Here is a 20,902-nt window from a genome sequence, read left to right on the forward strand (position 1 = left end):
AGGAATGCATCTGTGTTGAAGAATTTGATTACCTGGGTCTTGTTTCTTCAAACTGACCCAGCCTACAAAGTCTGTCGGTAACACAGACTATCTTATAGATGGTTCTTGTCCACTGTGGAAGTCCCTTTGAATTATCAGTAAGGGTTGTGATGGGCTGGAGTGAAGGTGGAGAAGGTCAGGAGGGGGATCAGGCTGCTGAATGGACAGCTTCAGGGACCCAGACGCCTCCGTTCCTCTCCCTTTCTACATCGCTCACACCTCTCCACTCAGAGTGCACATTCTCGTCCCCTCGGGGATTTTGCAGGATTGAATGAAACCCATAGACGAGACAAATTTTAAAACACTTGCTTATCGCCACCTGGTGTCCACACACTGGAGTTTAAGAACAGTTAAGCAGGAAGCAGCTAGTGAGAGAGTAGGCAGGGTCTGCAGCTGCCCAGAGGAGGGGGATCTGAGGGGAGTCGCGCTGGCGAGCCTGATTACCAAGCTGTCAGAGGTTGAGTTCAGAGAAGGGGTGGAGGGCTGAGGGCGCACTCCTCAATGGCTGTGGGCAGCGGAAGTGGACCGTGGGCGCTGGGTGGGAAGCTGGGTGGGCAGCTTTTTCAGGATATTTCTCTGTAGACACAGAGTCCCTGTATGCGTGACTTCTTATATGTTATTCTGTTATACAAATCTCATGATTTCTTCTGTTTCTTGAACCACAGCGTATATTAAAACTAAATTCTGTCAATAGTGCCCTGTGATATTACCTTGTATAGTACTGTAATATTTTTTACTGGTTCTTTTTAGGCATACATCACACTACAGTCCATTGTGATATAATTAATTATACAAGAATGAAACATATCTTATTCTAATTAGGATCCCGGACTTGTGGATGTACGTGATGGTGAGATTCACTATGGTGTATTCACATATACACAATGGAAAGTTTACTTAGCAATAGTTATCTAAATGTATTATTGGTGGATTACTTATACTTATTACTTATACTTTACCAATTAATTTGTTTTTAACACATTTGAGAGGTATGCTGATATGTTGATCTCTGTATACACAACAGAAAAGTTCTGTCAAGCTAATTAATGGAACCATACCCCACCAAATTATACTTTTTGCTGAGATCCTTAAAATATATTTAAGCCATTTTAAAATATACAATATAACAGTAAACATATAGCCCTTGCTCTGAATATAGCCCTTGCTACTCTGCCACTGCAACTTATTTTTTAAATGAACATGTTTCTTTCTCTCTCCCTGCTCCCCCCCCCAATCTCTCCCAGACCCTGATATCAAGGGAAATAGAATTGCCTTTCTTCCACATCCTAGGCAGAGTTAGCTGTCCTTGAGTACACACCCACCATAGGAATGAAATAATCTAGACTTTGGGGTTGTTACCAGAGATTCTCAAAACTGACTGTCTCCCAAATTAACAAGTGAATTACAACTCCAACAGAGTATACACAGAATGCAGCCTTTGAATCATCTCTTTAAAAGCCCCCTGTTCCTGCTGATGGACAGAATCACAGCCTCTGGGAAAGGAGTCCCCTGTGTTTTCTTTTCATTTTCTCAAAAAAACAACAACAACAAAACAAACAAATGAGATTACCAGCACTTCCATCAGTATGCATTTAATTGAATATTTTTGAAAATTAGTGTCCCCTCATTTGAGGAGGGTCATGCCAGAGTAACCTCAGGCAAGGCTTATTTTGGGGGTGTCATGCTTTCCTTTTTAATTAGGTTACTTATATATAGGAAATATTAAGCTATCAATTTTAATTTGGAAAGTCCATTTGCATTAATAATTACTTTGTTTTTATTGTTTACAATATTATATTTTTTATTCTGCTTACTTTGAGTTTAATTTGCTCTTTTCTCTTATTCAAAGGTGGGAACTTAGATGACTAATCTCAGATCATTTATATTTTCCAAGCCATGCATTCAGTGCTATATATGTTTCTTTCCAGCTTCTGTTTCATTGCATCCTAGAAATTTTGATAAGTTGTGTTTTTATTTTCATTTCGTTCAATAATTTGACATTTATTGATTTCTCTTCTTTGACCCACATGTTATTCATAAATGTGTTGCTGGGCTGGGGCTGTATCTCAGTGGCAAAGGGCTTGCTTAGTGTGCATGAGACACTGGGTTCGATCCTCAGTACCACATAAAAATGAAACACAAATAAAATAAAGGCATTCTTTCCATCAACAACTACAAAAAAATTTAGAAGCATGTTTCTTATTCCCATGCATTTTAATATTTTCCAGTTCTCTTGCCATTTATCCTTTGATTTTTTTTAAATTTTGGCCTACATAATTCACTGAATAGTTTTCATTTTTAAAAATTTATGATGGTATGTTTCATGGCCCACAATGTAGTCTATCTTAGTGAATGCTCAGATGAGCTTAAGAATGTGTAATATCTAGAAGAGGTCTATACTTATCAGTTATATCCTTAATATGTAGTGCTATGAAGGGCAAGTATGTCCTTATTGAACATCTGCCAATGGATCTGTCCATTTCTGATAGAGGGTATTGTATTCCCCAGTGAAAATAGTGCACTCACCCACTTCTCTCTGCAGTTCTACTTCATGTAGTTCAACACTCTGTTGTTAGATGAATACCTGTTATGTCTTATTTATAAAGAGAATTACTTTAAAGTTTTTTTGTTCTTTTTAGTTATACATGACCCTAGAATATATTTTGACATATTATACATATAGAATACATATTATACATACATAATATATTTTGACATATTATTTCAGTTGTACATGGTATGGAGTTTCAGTGATCATGTATTCATATAAGAACATAGGAATGTCCTATTCATTCTATTGTCTTTCCATTTCCTATCCCCATTCCCTTCCCTTCATTCTCCTTTATCTAATTCAAAGTTCTTCTATTCTTCCCTCTCCTCTCCCATTGTGTGTTAGCATCTGCATATCAGAGAGAACATTTGGTCTTTGGGTTTTGGGGATTGGCTCATTTTACTTAGCATGATATTCTCCAGTTCTATCCATTTACCGGTAAATGCCATAATTTCATTCTTTTTAGGGCTGAGTAATATTCCATTGTGTATATATACCACATTTTATTTATCCATTCATCTGTTTTAGGGCACATAGTTTGGTTCCATGGCTTAGTTATTGTGTATTGAGCTGCTATAAACTTTAATGTGGTTGCATCACTATTGTAAACCGATTTTAAGTCTTCTGAGTATATACTAAGGAGTAGGATGACTGGGTAAAATGGTGGTTCTATTCCACATTTTCTGAGTAACCTCCATACTGCTTTCCAGACTGGTTGCACCAGTTTGCAGTCCTATGAGCAATGTATGAATGTGCCTTTTCACCAACATCCTCACCAACATTTATTGTTACTTCTATTTTTGATAATTGCCATTCTGACTGAAGTGAGATGGAATTTCAGCGTGGTTTTAATTTGCATCTCTCTAATTGCTAGAGATGTTCAATATTTTTTCATATATTATTATTAATAATAATTTATTTATTTTTTGGTACCAGGGATTGAACTCAGAGGCACTTGACTACTGAGCCACATCCCTAGCCTTACTTTGTATTTTATTTAAAGAGTCTTACTGAGTTGCTTAGAGCTACACTTTTGCTGAGACTGGCTTTGAACTCAGGATCCTGCCTCAGCCTCCCTCTGCTGAGATTATAGGCATATGCCACCATGCCTGTGGCTCATACATTTTTTTTGACAGATCATATTTCTTCTTCTGTGGAGTATCTGTTCAGTTCCTTTGCCCATTTATTCATTTAGGGTATTTGGGTTTTTGTAGTGTTAAGTTTTATGGGTTCTTTATATATCCTGGAGATAAATGTGCTTTCTGAGGTGCAGGTGGCAAAGATAAGAACTACTTTTTTGTACCCTTTGATCATGTATGTTTCTTCATTTGAAGCATGCTTGTCTAAAATGATATTGCTACTCTTACTTTCTTTGGTTAGTATTAGCACAGTGCATCTTGTTATACTCATTTATTTTCAACCACTTAATTTTGGGGGTGGGGATAGCAGGGATTGAATTCAGGGGCACTCTACCACTGAACCACATCCCCAGCCCTATTTTGTATTTAGTTAGAGACAGGATCTCACTGAGTTGCTTAGCGCCTCACAGTTGCTGAGGCTGATTTTGAACTCAGGATCCTCCTGTCTCAGCCTCCTGAACTGCTGGGATTATAGGTGTGCACCACAGCGCACGACCCAACCACTTATTTTTAATTAGTATGTGCCTTTACATTTTAAGTAGGTTTTAAAAATGACATATTGTTCATTCTAATTTGATCCCCTCCGACAATCACTATCTTTTAAATGTTGCTTTTAGGTTATTGACTTTCAAAGTGATTATTGGTGTGGTTGGTTACCTCCCTTATCTGTTACCATTTTCTATAAATTTGTTGTCTTTGTTACTTCTCCATGATTTTTTAATCCATTCATTTTCTACCTTTCATGGTTTTAATTGAGGATTATTTGAAAAGGTGCTTGAATTCTTGTTTTTATGGGTGTTATTGGTGCATTATAATTAAACATAATACTAGGATTCATTGTGACATATTTGCACATGCACACATCATTTGATCAATCACATTCCACTATACTTCCTCTCTCCCTCCCTCCTCCCTCTGATCGCCTTCCTTTACTGATTTCCCTTCTATTATTTTTTTTTAAATTAGTGCATTGTAATTATACATAAAACTAGGATTCATTGTGGTATATTCCTACATGGAAATAGCATAATGTGGTCAATTTTGTCCCCAGTACCTTCTATTATCCATCCCTCCTTCCTTCCTCTGAATCCTTTTCTGTCAGGCCGCCCTGAATAGGAGCTGAGTTTAGCCTTGAGTAAAAGGGGTATGGACTGGCATCCCACACAGTGTGAAGCAAGTGGGCCTTACCTTCGCTCCTCAAGGAAGTGCCGCTCTGGGATTTGATGTCACCTAATGGGACTGGACTACACCCCTCTGGTTGCCTTTTTTGGGTGGAATATTCTATGGAATATCTTCTCCCCAATAATTAGGCGGAGGGAGTTGGGTGTGCTGGTTCTCTTGCCCTTTCTAGTGCTGACCAGCGTGGAGCTGACCCCTGAGGTCACAGAGTCATTCCCAGCCCCTGAAAAAGGTATTTTGGTTCTGTGTGGTCTTTTCGTTGCCAGCCCAATTCACGAAAAGTGACCCTGAATCCGTCCTGTGTTGGCGACACCCTTTGGAGTCTCTATTGGTCTCCCTTCTTTTTTCAATTTGTGGTTTACCCGTCTTGTGGCAAATATCAAGAGATATCATATCTTTTCTAATGCAAAATAGTGTTTTCGGTATTTACTTATTGTTTGTGACTTTGACTTTTTTGAGATATACCAGTAGAGTATTTTGAAGCATGTCACAAATTATTTGTTTTCTAATTTTCCATGATAATACTAGGAATATGGATTAAATTGCATGCTTACATTTATCTAAATAAGAAAAATTGAATATATATTATTTTGAGGCACAAATGGAGAGGAAATTATTTTTAAAAATTAAAGAATGTAAAAGAGTTTTTCACAATAATAGTAAACCTTCCTCAGTTATGGAAAATGATGAAATTGGAATGATGCATTCAGGTCGTATTAGCACTATTGATACACTTCTGTTTTGTATATACAGTAATGACTATTTTTAAAACAGGAAATTAAAAATTTCAAGGTATTTTAGGTTTATGGGACATTTAGAAATAGAATACGTTAAGTTCCCACATATCTCACAGTTTATCTTATTGGTGATTAAACTCTTTTTTAAAAAATATTTTTAGTTGTAGATAGACACAGTACCTTTACTTTATTTGTTTATTTTATTTTTTGTGTTGTACCAGGGATTGAACCCATGCTAGGCAAGTGCTCTACCACTGAGCCACAACTCCGGGCTACTTATTATTAAACTCTTTCAGTAGTGTGAGACACTTGTCACAATTAGAAACCAGTATTTTACACTGTCATTAACTGCTATCCACACTTCATTCACTTTTTCTTTAATGTTCATTTTTCCTTCAAGATCTCTGCGCAGGATACCACATCACATTTGTTTATCATTCCTCCTCAGGCTCTTTTGACAGTGACAATTTCTGAGAAATTAATTTTTGAAAAATAACATCTGCATTCCCATTTGGGATGTTTCCCTTATGATTAGACTGAGTGGTGGATTTTCAGGAGGAAGATGGTAAAGGTAACATGCCGTTCTCATCAGATCCTATCAGTAGTATGCATTATCAGCATGCATTAACTCTGTTCAGATTTATTTGATCAATTGGATTAGGTCATATTTCCTACCAAATTTTCCCACTGTAAAATTATGCTTTTCGCCCCTTTCCATGTTGTATGATTTCAAAGGAAGTCACTGTGCATTGTACACACTTAAGTAGTGGGCCATCATGCTCCACCTCCATAAGGCAAGTATCTTCAAAATATATTTGAAATAATTTACCATGTGCATTCATTGGTTCTATTCATTTCATAGTGTATTTAATCAACCATTTATTTTTTATCAATATGTAAGCCTGCTCATTTATTTTATACATTACTTATACACTATTTTTTACAGATGTTCAAATTATTCCATTCTTAGCCATTAAAAACGTCTTTCAGTTAGCTCCTGCATATTGTTTTTCCAGTACTGGGGATTGAATTCAGGGGTGCTTCATCTCCCACTGAGCTACATCTCTAGACCTTTTTTGTTAATTTGTTTCTTGAGATAGGTTTTCCTTAAGTTTCTGAGACTGACCTCAAACTTGAAATCCTCCTTCCTCCAGTTCCCAAATAGCTGGGATTAAAGGCATGAATCAGTGCACCTGAAAGCTCCTGAATCATTTTGAAGAAACTCCATAAATAATATATAGTGCCAACTGCCTTTTACTGAAAAACGAAATTTAAAGCATAGGGCACTGGTTGTACTTACTGCTACTGGTGAGTATGTTGATTCAAAGTTTCATCAAAGAACATGTCCCTGTATATACTAATCATAAATATGCACATACCTATAAATATTTTTACATATATTCATATGTATGTATATTTATTTTTTTATTTTTTTTAAAGAGAGAGTGAGAGAAGAGAGAGATTTTTTTAATATTATTTATTTATTTATTTATTTATTTATTTTTGGTGGACACAACATCTTCATTTGTCTGTGGTGCTGAGGATCGAACCCGGGCTGCACGCATGCCAGGCGAGCATGCTAGCACTTGAGCCACATCCCCAGCCCCATGTATGTATATTTAATTAAACATGAATTCTTACCCATGTCTCCACTGCCACATCTAATCCAATGTCACATCAACTAATTTTCTTACGCTTTTATCTGTGTAAAATTCATCCTAAAGTTGAGAAAGTTGGCTTTGTTAATTTAATCATACCATCTGAAAATACATGCATAGTAGTTTCAGAATTGTTAATCAATATTCCCCTGCACCCATAGGAAATAGCTTTACCATCTATAGTGAAGTGCTTATGTACAAGTCTTTAGGCCTTTTAGACAAGGATCTCTACTTCCTTCCTAAGTTATTCAGACCCTTTTCCTTTACTACCTTCAGTGATGTCATTTCATACATTTGTTATACAGTAATGTTTTCTTATCTACATTCCCTTCCTGGGATTTCTTAGCCTACTAAATAAGGTCTAAAATGTGCATACTTTTAGGTTAACTCTTTGTTTACTGAAGTGTTTTTAGGGGTTGAAGACCAGTAAATGTATCCACAATTAAAACTGTATAGATAGTAATTTCATGGTCCTAAATATCCTAAATATATTGTGTTAATATCCTGGACACTCCTGTCTCTCAGGTCCTTAGTAACCACTAATCTCTTTACTGATCTCTATGATTCTACCTATTCCAGAGTGCTATAAAAATTGAATTATATTGAATCTTTCTGTCGTTAATTTATTTTTTTAACTTAGATGTGTGCTTAGATGTGTGTGTGTGTTTTACAGGTGAAGTGTGTCTCATGATTGTTTAGACTTGCATTTGACTAAAAATAAAAGGTATTAATCATCTGTTTATGCATTTAATGGCCATGACTTCAGTTTATTTGGAAAAAAAAATATGTATTTATTAACTTGGCCATTTTTAACTGACATATTTGCCTTATTTTTAAAAATGTTTGTGGTGCTGGGGATCACACCCAGAGTCTTGTGCATGACAGGCAAGTGCTCTACCAACTGAGCTATATTCCCTGTTTGGTATATTTGCCTTTTTATTATTGAGTTATGAGTTGTTTTACATATTATTAATATGAAACTTATCAGCTATATGATTTTCTCTCATTCACTGGGATGTCTTTTCACTTTTATTTTTAACTGATAAACAAAATATAAAAGCTGTCTATATAGCCAGGCATGGTGGTACACACCTGTAATCCCTGTTATTCAGGAAACTGAGGCAGGAGGATCATGAGTTCAAAGCCAGCCTCAGCAATTTAGTGAGACTCTAAACAACTCAGCTAGACCCTGTCTCAAAATAAAATATATAAAAAGGAATGGATATGTGGTCAGTGTTTAAGCACTCCAATCAATACCCAGTTTTTAAAAAAAAGCTATATATATGAATGGGCTACCATTTTTATATTCAATACATGTATACATTGTGCAATGTTTAAATCAGTTTAAACATATGTATCTATCAATTCTTTGTAATGAAAACTTTCAGAATTCTTTTTTCTAGCCTTTTGGAAGGTACAAGGCATATTGTTATCTATAGTCTGTTAGTCAGCTTTTTTGCTGCTGTGACTAAAAGACCTGACCAGAACAACTGTATATTAGGGTTTACTTGGGGGCTCACAGTTTCAGAGGTCTCAGGCCATGGACAGCAGGCTGCATTCCCCGGGGCTTGAGTTGAGGCTGAACATTATGGTAGAGTGTGAGGCAGAGGGAAACAGCTCACATGATGATCAAGATGCAGAAAGAGACTCCACTCTCCAGATACAAAATATAGACCTCATAGCCACACCCATAATGAATCACTTCCTCCAGCTATACCCCACCTGCCTCCAGTTACCACCCAGTTAATCACATCAGGGATTAATTAACTGATTAGGTTAAGGATAAAACCTAATCATTTTTCCTCCAAAACCTTCTTACATTGTCTCACACATGAGCTTTTGTGTGGGACACCACATCTAAACCACTGCAGTCAGTATACAGTGTAATAGTTCCCTAGAGATTTCTGCTCTAATCCAACTGTAATTTAGTACCCATTAATCAATCTTTACCCATCACCCTTCTTCTTCAGCTCTGATAACCACCATTCTACTCTCAACCCATATGGAATCAAATTTCTTAATTCTACATATGAGTGAGATCATGAAATATGGGGACAAGTGCCGCAGTCTGGCTGGGCACCAAATAATCAAACCACCACAAAGCCTTGTAGGTTGAAACAGCAACTCTTTATTCCGGAACTCTCACCGGCACTCTACACACACTTCCCGGGAACACTGTCCCTCCACCGGGTTCCGTGTGCCTATTCTCCCAGAACCCCACAAGAACTCACAGGGAACTCCAAAATAGAGGGTGCCTGAGGCAGCAGGATCTGCCCTAATCCCAGCAGGATCTGCCCTAATCCCAGCAGGATCCGCCCTAATCCTGGAGCCTCCCTAATCCTGGAGCTGGGTCACCTTTCAACCATTCCCTCTAGCAAAATGCCAGGCGTCATTCCGACTAAACTGTGGCTCTCAACATCTCCTCCCTTCTGTTTAATTAAACAACAAGCATGTGGCTTAGGGACCGTGCCTGTCTTAGGTTGTCCAATACTACATATGGTTCTTACCCGTCATCGGATGAGCTGACCTCAAGGCGTCAGCCTCCTGTCTTAGGTTGGTACCATTGTAATTGGATTTTACCCATCATTGGCTACTGGTCCAGCATACAGCCATACTGTGGATAGGCCTTTGCACCAGTGTGGAGGGGTGAGGTTCTTTGCCTCACCTCTGTTGGCCCCCAAATTTTAGACCATCACAAGCAGAAAGGGAGGAGGATGCAAAATGCCATGGCATCAAGCCAAATGATGGCTCTTTTTGGAAAAATTGTACCACCGATGACACTATCAGCAAAGATACCCCAGCACTACCACAATTCGTTGCACCAACAGATAGTTCACAATGCATACAAGTGATACATAGTCCAGGCAAGTTCTGCAAGCAGTTCAAAGCAGAGGAATCCATTAATATGTCCATTTCCTCCCAAAATAAACTGACTTCTTGATTGAGCATCACTTGTTGAGTTATTATTCATTGATGCATCAGTTTATACAGTTATTGCATGGAGTACTGCATACATGACATACGTTAAGGGCATCTGAGGGGTCGGCTGCTCCCCCATGCTAGGTGTGCAAGCAGCAAACCAATTACCCCCCAGGCACAGCACTGGGCGTGAGGACACGTATTGCAGTCCCTGTGCTTGCTCCATGGCCCACTTCTCCATTGGTTGCTACAAGAACAGTTGGCCAGAAATTGTATTGCCTGTAATCTGCTTAGCTACTGCCTAAGTATATATACATAGTAACTGTACAATAAAATTAGACCTGCTTCTTGCTTGGTCTCTGGAGGTCTTGATTAGTGACTCTCCTCTACCCTGTTCCGTGGACCTCCTCATCGTATGAGAAAGAGCCCATGCAATGAATTACTTGTCTTTCTATGGCTGGTTTATTTTACTTAACGTAATGATCTATTCCTTCCATGTTGTCTCAAATGACAAGATTTCATTCTTATTATGGCTGAATAATATTCCATTGGATATATAACACATTTTCTTCTTTTTACTTGTGATTGTGTGCTTTGGGTAACAAAGGGATTTAGTTCTGATGAAGTTCAATATAACTGTTTTTATTCTCTCACTGTGCTTTAGGTGTCGTGTCTTAGAAATCATTGTTTAACCTAAGACCATGAGATGAATTACTACATTTCCTTATGTTGATTTGGCCTGTTTAGCACTTACACTGACACATATGATCAGTTTTATGAACTATGTACATCATGTACAGGGTCTGTGGGAAGAGCACAACTTGATCATGGATATCCACTTGATCCTGCAACATTTAATGGAAAAAAAACTTGCATATTAATTAACTTAGCATCCATGAAAATCATTTGAACTTATTAAACATAAGGCTTAGTTGTTGAACACTCAATTCTGTTTCATTGATCTATACGTCGGAAGCTTGTTGAATTGTAGTAAGTTTTGAAATAAGAACTATGAATTTACCATGCCAGCATTGTTCTTTTTCAAGATTATTTTGACTGTTTGGAATGTGTTGTATCTATGTAACAATATTAAGATGTTAGACCAGGACACAAGAAAAGACCACTGACTCCAATTAAAATCAAATTAAAGCAAGCTTATTATTTTGACTGGCTAGGCTGCCTCTCCCACCCAAAACCGCAGGAACAAGACAGCAGCCCAGCTTTATAGCCCAGAAAGTTACACAAAGGGGGGTTACAGATAACAGAACTCTGACGAGCATAACACTAATGGTAGTTTACATTTTTGCTGGCCCCGACATCAGAATTTATGAAGGTCATTAGAGCCTCAGAGAAGGTCGTTATCTGGCCAGGGAAGGCCAAGATTTGTGAGGTGTCACTAAAGTTTCCGAGAGGGCCGCTATCTGGTCAGAGAGCCAGGCATGGGTGAGTTCAAGGCACGGGCAGACATTCCAAGCAGGTTCAGTATTTGCAGTAATTTATAGTAAAGCCAAAATTATCTTTTCATGGCTTTGTGGCGAGATGGCTTCCAATTTTAAGAAAAGATCAAGTTGGGTCTATAAAAGACCAGTTTGCCAAATTTAGACAAATATAGTCATCTAGGACTTGGACAAGGACTGTGCTGAATCTCTAGATTCATTTGGAAGGAACTGTCATATTCACTATGTAGTGTTCTGTGGTTTGGGTGTGATTTGGGTGTGTCCTCCCAAATGTTCATGTGTTGGAAGCTTGGTCTTCAATGGGTTGATGGTGTTAGAACAACTAAGTGTAGGGCCTAGTAGAAGATAATTGGGTCATTGGGAATGCCACAGTCATAAGTGAATAATGTTGTTTCCTAGAGAGTGATCATTTTAAAAAAAGCTAGTCTGACCCCTGAATCTCTCTGACTTCCTTTATCATCAGGAACAGGCATTTTGGCCATTTTGACTCCCATCTACCATGAGGACTTCACCAGGGCCCTGTCACATGGAACTACCTGATCATGGACTTTCAGCTTCCAAAACTGTGAGCTAAATAAAAACTAAATAAATAAGTAAATAAATCTCTTTTCTTTATAATGTATCCAGCCTTAGATACTTTATAGCAAATGAAAACAAACTAATATAGTTTCTAATCAATGTTTCCCATTTGTTTGCTTTCCATTAATTCTATTTAATAAAGTTAGTTGTTTTTAGTGTGTATATTGAAACTTTTATGTTACATTTTTTATGATTTTTTTTTCTTTAGCTGGTTATTTTTACTGGAATTATTTTAGTTGAATTTCTGGATTTTTAATTGCTAGTGTATATATATTGGAGTATATAGGAGTACAGTTGTTTTATATATTGACATTGTATATGGAAACCACTAAGGTTCAGTAAAAAATTGTTTTCTTTACTTCATTTTTGTTTTTAATTGACACATAAAATTCAACATATTTATATGGAACCACGTGATGGCTTGATACTATTATTACCTTTTTAGAATGCTCATGGTTTTCTATGTACCAAATCAAGTAATTTGCAAACAGAGATATTCTGTCTTTCCAATATAAATGCCTTAAATTTCTTTTTCCTAACTTAATTGCCTGGTACATCATCCAATACAGTATTGAACACACATGGCTAGAGTGAGATCTGTAAAGTATTTCTAATGTTAGGAAAAATAGAGCTTTTCATTTAACATATAATAGTATGTGAATTTTTGGTAGATGCTCTTTTTAAGTGAAATAAATTACATTTTATGGCTTATGTGTTGCATACTTTAAAAATTATTAATGGGTTTTAGATTCTGCATCTTTTGGGATATTTATGTGTTGTTCTCTTTTTTTTGTTAATGGAATGCATTTCACTAATTTTGTACATTGAACCAAATTGTTATTTCTGAGATAATTACTCTTGTTTACAGTGCATATTTTTCTTTACATGTTTATGTCATATTTTACCAGTAATTTCCTTGATTTTTTAACTGTATTTTCAAAAGACATGTTGATGTATAATGTTCCTTTCTTGAATTGTCTTGCATATTTGTGGTATCAAGGTAAATTGCCTCAGAGATTTCATTGGGAAGTGATCACTTCTCCACCATTATTTTGTTGTTGTAGTTTCTATTTACTTTTTCTTTTGAGATAGAATCTCACTATAGTGCTAGGCTGGCCTAGAACTCCTTGACCCAAGTAATCATTCTACCTTAGTTTCCCTAGTAGCTGCAATTACAGGTGCATGCCACTGCACTCAGATTTTTCTTTTGTTTTGTTTTTTGGATTTTTTGTAATGTGGAGGTTGGACCCAGGGCCTTGCACATGATAGGCAAGGGAAGCACTCTACTGCTGAGCTGTATCCCACCCCTGCACCTATTTACATTTTTAATAATTATTTAAAATTTACATTTTTAATAATTTGTCAGGTGTAGTGGCACACACCTATAATTCCAGTGGCTGAGGCCTCATGAGTTCAAAACTGTCCTCAGCAGTTGACAGAAGCCATGTCTTAAAATAAAATATAAAAAGTGCTGGGGATGTGGCTGAATGCTTAAGTGCCCCTGGGTTAAATCCTCCAGTACCAAAACAAAATTATGATGGTAGTAACTTGTATTCTAACAATAATCTCATGAGCTTGGTACAGTATCCTCACCTAGCTAAGCCTTCACTTTAGACATCAGCCTTGGCTATGACATATATCTTGATTCCTGATGCAGAGTAAGTAATGTGTTTTGAGCTACTAAGATATATGGTAAATTGTTATACAGCAATTTCATAAGAAATACTAATAGTAAATGAAATTATGTATCCTAGATTAGATCCTGGAACCAAAAACATCTATAATTCAAAAACCTAGTAAAATACTAAGAAAGTCTTTAATTTAGTTCATAATTCTTTACCACTGTCAATTTCTTAATTTTCATAAATATTGTATTATCATGTAAGATGTTAATGTTATAAGAAGCTGAAGGTATACAGAACTCTTTTCTATCTGTGCATCTTTCCATAAAGCTGAAACTTTGTAAATTTTTTAAAAAAAGAGAATTGAATTATTACAAAAACAGAAAAATAACTTTAAAATGTGGGCTCAGGAGAGAAATAGACATGTAAGAAATGGTCGGAAATGCACCTTCCTTGTCAATCATTCCATTTCCAGGTACACTTGCAACAAGAAAACACCATCAAGATCCAGGGAATCTCCTCTTTCTTGATATTTGTCATGTTCCTTATTACTGAATCACCTATTTGAGTATCTGTAACCACTTATTTAAATTAGGCCATTTTCACACACCACCTAATTATCCATAGAATAAAAAAGATCTTTGGAAGAAATTACTTCTAGACTTTAGGAGCCAAGAATGAGGAATGCCAGTACAGGGAGCATAAGTCATATTTGTGCATTCAACAGAGTGTTTTCTTGATACAGGTTTTCCTTTACATTCTCAAAAGACCATTGATTCTATAGGAAACTTTGTGATGAATAAGTTCTTTTACAGATTCCATCAAAAATTCTTTGGAACCATGTATTCTGTTGACCACATTATGGAATTATATTCTTCATTTCCAAGCTCCAAAGCCTCAGAGTAGGTATCATCACAGTCACAGATAAGCACAGTAGAAACAACAAAAAATTTAAATCATGGTAGCTTAGGACTGGGGCTATAACTGAGTGGTAGAACACTAGGCTGGCATGCATAAGGCCCTGAGTTTAATCCTTACTACCAAGCCAAAAAGGAAAAAAATAGCTTAGGCCAGTCCTATCTCAAACAGACCTGGAAATGAATCTTTTACATACCATATTTTTGTGAAAGTGAAGGCAAATGAGTGATAGGCAATGTTGGGGGCAGATAGAGAAAGTTTACTTGAAAAAACATTGAAATAATTTTAAAAAGAATAGGCATGATATAACATTCCTTCAACTCTTCATGCAGTGATTTACAAGATAGACACAGAGTAAATGATGACTGCATATGTGCTGATAAACAAATTCTTTGGAACTGTGCATCACCTCACATAGCTTCTTTTTTTTTTTTAAAGAGAGAGTGAGAGAGGAGAGAGAGAGAGAATTTTTAATATTTATTTTTTAGTTCTCGGCAGACACAACATCTTTGTTGGTATGTGGTGCTGAGGATCGAACCCGGGCCACACGCATGCCAGGCGAGCACGCTACCGCTTGAGCCACATCCCCAGCCCTCACATAGCTTCTTATGCATGGCCACAGTGCTCTGTTGAGCAACACCAGGACTGGGTCCAAGAATCATACATACAAAGCCTACAAGGACATGGAACTAGTCACTGTACTCTGTGGTCACAGAAAAAGTCAAGATCCTTGGTTTTATGGTCCATAATTATAGTGCATATAATCTGTGTAGGTGTCCCTATTCTACATTTATATAAGTAGAATTCTTTTCAACAATAATAAGATAAAATACTAAATGATAATACATATTTGTGTCATAGTTTTTTAAAGGGTTTATTCTCTAATTGCAACATAAAGTAATGATGTATTATGCAATTGATACCAACTGATAAAAACAATTAGGAACATACATTATTTAACAATGGGGATACATTCTGAATAATGTACCATTAGGTAATTTTGTCTTTGTATGAACATCACAGCGTATACCTTAACACACTTAAATAGTATGGTCTTACTATATTTTAGATCTAAAATGTCTCCCAAAGATCTATGTGTTGAAGGCTTAGTCCCAGGCAGGTGCTATTGGGAGTTGGTGGAACCTAGTGAAAGGACATTGGGGGTATGTCTTCAAAGGCTATTTGCCATCTCAGACCCTCCTCACTATGTTTCTTGTTTCACAGTCATGAAGTAAGCAGTTTTACTTTCCCACATTTCCCCTGCCATGAATTGCTGCCTCACTCAAAGCAGAGGAAATTGATCATGGACTAGAACCTCTGAATCTATGAGCCAAAATGAAATTATTCCCTTTAGAAGTTAATTATTTCAGGTATTTTTTCTAATAATGGACAGCTGAATAACACAGATTTACTTTAGCCTACCTACTCTACTGAATATTGTAGGCAGTTGGAACAAATGGCAAATACCTGTTTTTTAATAAAAAAAATAAATCTAAACATATAAATGATACAGTAAAAATACAGTTAAAAGATAAAAATGGCAAAAGTTGATAGGGTACATCACATGAATGGAGCTTGCAGGACTGGATGCTTCCCTGTGTGAGACACTGAAAGCATGAACAATGAATCTGGTGAGCTGTGTCTCTGATGTATGCTACTATAGACATTATATGCACTGTACATTTAAGCTACACTAAATTTATTTATTTATTCATTTATTTTGTGGTGATGAGGATTGAACCCAGGGTCTTGTGTATGCAAAGAAAGCACTCTACCGACTGAGCTATATCCCCAGCCCTGTTAAAAACCATTTCCCTTTCTTCTATGACTAATTAATCTTAGCTCAATGGGATTCTTTAAAATAATAAACATAATTTTGGGCTTTTTATATTAACACATTAAGCACAAAACTCATTGTACACATGTATAAAATGTTATCTTTCTTTATACCTTTATACTACAGGTGTACACACACACAAGCGTGCGTGTGCGCACACACACACTCACACGAACACATGTATAAAAAAGTACAGTGTCAGGATCAACAACATCACTGTCTTCCACCTCCACATCTTGTCCCACAGGAAGATCATCAGGGGCAGTTACATTCATGGAACTGCTAGTACCTAGGATAACAATCCTTCTTCTGGGACACCTTCTGATGGCCCTGCCTGAAGCTATTCTTAATGAATCACTCTTTTCTTTTCAGATGAGAGAGGAAACAGCATAAGCAAAGAGGAAAATGTCCTTCTGGACCTTGGTTTATGGCATGATAGTAGATATTAAAAGACTTGGTATTTGCCACCCACAACCAATGTCACTTTGCATCCTTGAGGTCAGGGTACCATCTATGCATCCTCTTGAACAGCTGCAGTAACTTTTCTTTAGCACAGGGAGAAATGCTTGAGTTGAGTACCAATTAACATTCCCACCCTACAAGTAATCAATTAAATGAGCTCCCTTTTTTTTTTTCAGGGATTCAATCTGATGTTGCCTGTCAGGGCTGTGTCTCTCTTCCTAAATGGAAGCTCCAATTAAAACCTTACCTGTATGTTTACTTGCCTGACTCAGTTTTGTTTCCATTTTCATCCAGGTCAAAAGGTTTGAGTGTCTGACATAATTTTGGTGACTCCCCTGGAGAGCATTGGGCAGAACCTCCTAGGCTCAGGACTTCCCACATGACCTGCCAGGAACAGCTAGGCCACCTGGATCTTCTTTTCTAATAGTCAAGGCAAGGGGTAAGTTTCTCTAGCCCATTTTTCCCCATTTTCTGCAAAAATACTTCCTCACCCCTCCTTTGTCCTGCAGGTAGGGCTCCCTTTCCTTTACCCATTATGTTGCTTCTGTTTTTCTCCTTTTCTTTCTCATATTTTCTCTCTCCCCTTCTTTCTCATTCTCCTATTTTTCAGTCCCCATTCTAGTTAGGGACCAAGATATGAAGAGGCCTCTATGGTAATAAAATGGGCTGGATCACTCTGATAGCTACAAATCAGGAAATGGGAGTGTTCCTCCTGAAGTAATTGCTAGGCCCTGTCCTCTGGTACATGGAGAGATGTGATGTTTGAGTCTTCTACACTTCTTTCTTTTTATTTTTCTGGAGAGAAGTCATTTGTTCTTCCTTATATTAAAAAAAAAACTGTGGCACTGAAAGTACTAGGACCCCACCATCAGAAGATCTAGATGATTCAGCTTGTCCAAGGTCAAATTCAGTCATCTGATCCTACTCCTACCCCTCTGATACTTTCCCTGACATTGCTACCTCCTGAATGGTAACACTGACAGTCTCCCCACCACTCTGCCTTGAGAGGCTAGCTCTGAACCCCTCAGATGAGGCTTCCTTCTAGGACAAAATTAGAACCAGCTGATCTTTTTTTTCCTTCCTCAGAGAATTACCTAATGGAGAAGGAAGTTTCACTAGTGTGTATGCCCTCTTTCCTTCACTAGAGTGTGTGTCCCTCTTTTCATAACAGATTTAGGAATAGGCGAGAAAAGGTTCAAGGATGAAATTTTAAAGCTAAACTTTCTTTTCCCATTACCTGCCAAGATGTGATGAGAGTACTGGCTAGTTACTGCACTGGAGAAAGTTAGAATGATTGCTAATGCAAGGAAAGCTACAGATGGATTTGTGATCACCTAGCTGCACAGCAGTGTTAATGAGTTAGGGAGTGATTCCATTCCAACAGGAACTCAAAATAGGGTTACAGCCAGGGGTTTCACTGTAGGGAGTAAATGGGACACTTCCCTGCTTAGCTAGGTTGTGAAAAGATATGCAATTAAACCTGCAAATCACAACAAAGTCTAGCTGTGTTTCTAAACAGAAACAGGCAGATAGAAACTTATATAAAACTACTAATATAGATACTACCTCAGCAGAGGGAATAGACTCTGATAGCCATGAATTTTTTTTTTACCCAATCAGCTCTGGACACAGGGAAAACAAAAATTAGAACAAGAACATTAACTCCTGTTGCTGCTTTGGTTAAAGAGGCCTTTAAGGTACTTAATAGAGACAGGGCAGAGGAAGCAAACTAGGATAGATGATTGGCACAAGCAAAAAAGAAAAAGGAAGCTTTCTTCCCTAATATGTCTGCCCTTTCATTAAGGTGACCTTAGGAAAGAGCCCTCCCAGAGGTTTCGAAATCACCAACAGCCCCAGGGTCCAATCAGTGTGTTTAAGGCTATAATAGCAACCTGGGGCAATGAATGCCCTAATTGTCAATGAACAGGGCAACAAAGTTGCAACCCACATCAGAGGCCTCTCTTGATACCATTGAAAGATGACTCTGCCAGGAACTCTGATCTCATGGGAGAAACCCTGGGTCACCCTAGATGTGCAGGTAGGAAAGCTTGTATATACTGCAGCTGCCTGTTCTGCCCTGATCCAACATATTGGGCCTTATCATACCAGGAGTCTTTGGTTTCAGAAGTACATGGTAGTGCTTAGATGAGATACTTATCTTTCCCTTCTACTTAAACTATTGGCTCTCAAACTATCTGCCATTTCTTTATTCCCCAGAATGTCCTATCCCTCTGTCAAGAAGGGACAAAACTGCAAGCAAATGTATCACTGAAGCCAGACTCACAGGCATTTATTTCCTAGGCTATAAGCAAAATCCTTATAAGAGTCCTGAATGGGAAAGGTGGGTTTACTTTTAGTGGTTCTAAACCCCAAACTAGGATTTATCTCAAGACTGGTAACTGTAAGAGTAAAAGAAATTGAAGTTAAAGTGTAAAAGACTGGGCATTGTAAGGTTTCTAAGCTGCAAAGCCCTAGTTAAAAAGTAAAGGACTAAATATTGTAAAGTTTCTGAACTGCACACAGAACCTGAAATTCCTGAGGCAGTTAAGACAATGCCCGGAACTGACCATTTAGTTGTTTAATAACCTAGGACCCTGTGTAGCTTGGCATGTAGGCATTCAGGGCCCAAACCAATCAGTTTGAATGTGTACCCCACTTAGGAGTGACCAATCACCCCCGCCCGACCTGTTCCCGCCAATGAATGTACTAATCAAGTTTAAGAATTGTTGTTTGATTTTCCCGCGCCTCATGATGATTTGTTCTGATGTATGCAAAGCCCCCGCCCTCCCCAAAAAGTGTACTTAAGCACTGCTTAACCTCTGCTCTGGGCTCTGGGCTGCTATCCCTTCTTGAGTGAGCATGGAGCCCCAGCATGCTGGATTGGATCCTCAATAAATCCCCTTTTGCTGATTGCATGAGCCGATCTCTTGGTGGTCTCTTCCTCCGACGTTCGCGGGACCCTTACATTTGGTGCATTGGCCGGGAATCACGCATCGCCAGACAAGGAGACCCCAACGGACTCCTTTAGGGGTAAGAAAGGTGCCACTTCCTTTCTTTTTTCTTTGCAATTGCTAAGAGCTTTTTGTTCAGGTTTTCGGTTTGGGTTGGCAGAATGGCTGCCAGCGGAGAGTGTAAGTTCCTCCTGGTGGTGGTGGAAAGACGTGTCCTGAAGCTACAGGCCATGTCTCCCAAGGGATGCCTTGGAGGACTCGGGGAGGGATGGGAGGGCCCCCATCTGGTGAAGGGATGGAAGTGCCCTCAGAGGGACGGAGGTGCCCTCATCAGGTACTCTGCTGCTAACCCGTCTGGTCTTGCCGGCAATTCTTTTTCTCAGGTTGAGTTTACTGTCTGGGTTGAGTTTACTGTCTGTCTTTAATCTTTGCTTCTGAATTTGTGTTAAACGTTTACTGTGTGTGTGTCCGTGTTTGTGTCACATTTGTCTTGTCCCTGTTTTTGTTTGAGTAACTCTCATTATGGGACAAGGCCATTCCATGCCTCTGTCCCTGACTCTTGAACATTGGACTGACATCCATTCAAGGGCCCAGAATCTTTCTTTTTCAGTGAAATGCCAGACCTGGCAGACACTCTGCGCTTCAGAACTCCCACCCTCGGAGTTGAATGGCCCCCAGGAGGGTCCTTCCACCTCCCTCTAATCCGAAAAGTCAGAGATATTGTCTTTCAGCTGGGGCCACATGGCCATCCAGATCAACAGCCATATATTTTAACCTGGCAGGACCTCTGTGAATTTCCTCCCACATGGGTGAAGTCTTTCCTTGTCCCAACTCCTATTCCAATCCTTTCCCCC

The 20,902-nt window shown here is 38.2% G+C and overlaps 1 long non-coding RNA gene across 1 annotated transcript in view; it reads left to right on the top strand.

Annotated features, from left to right (window-relative positions):
- LOC120886751 (uncharacterized) overlaps window positions 1-20,902 on the top strand; it is a 94,384-nt gene that overhangs the window by 35,158 nt on the left and 38,324 nt on the right. The window contains exons 8-9 of the long non-coding RNA XR_013438618.1: window positions 12,143-12,244; window positions 17,392-20,127. This is a non-coding gene — a long non-coding RNA (uncharacterized LOC120886751). The remainder of the gene's footprint in view (window positions 1-12,142; window positions 12,245-17,391; window positions 20,128-20,902) is intronic.

The sequence above is a fragment of the Ictidomys tridecemlineatus genome, chromosome 5, assembly GCF_052094955.1.
Source record: "Ictidomys tridecemlineatus isolate mIctTri1 chromosome 5, mIctTri1.hap1, whole genome shotgun sequence".
NCBI lineage: Eukaryota > Metazoa > Chordata > Mammalia > Rodentia > Sciuridae > Ictidomys > Ictidomys tridecemlineatus.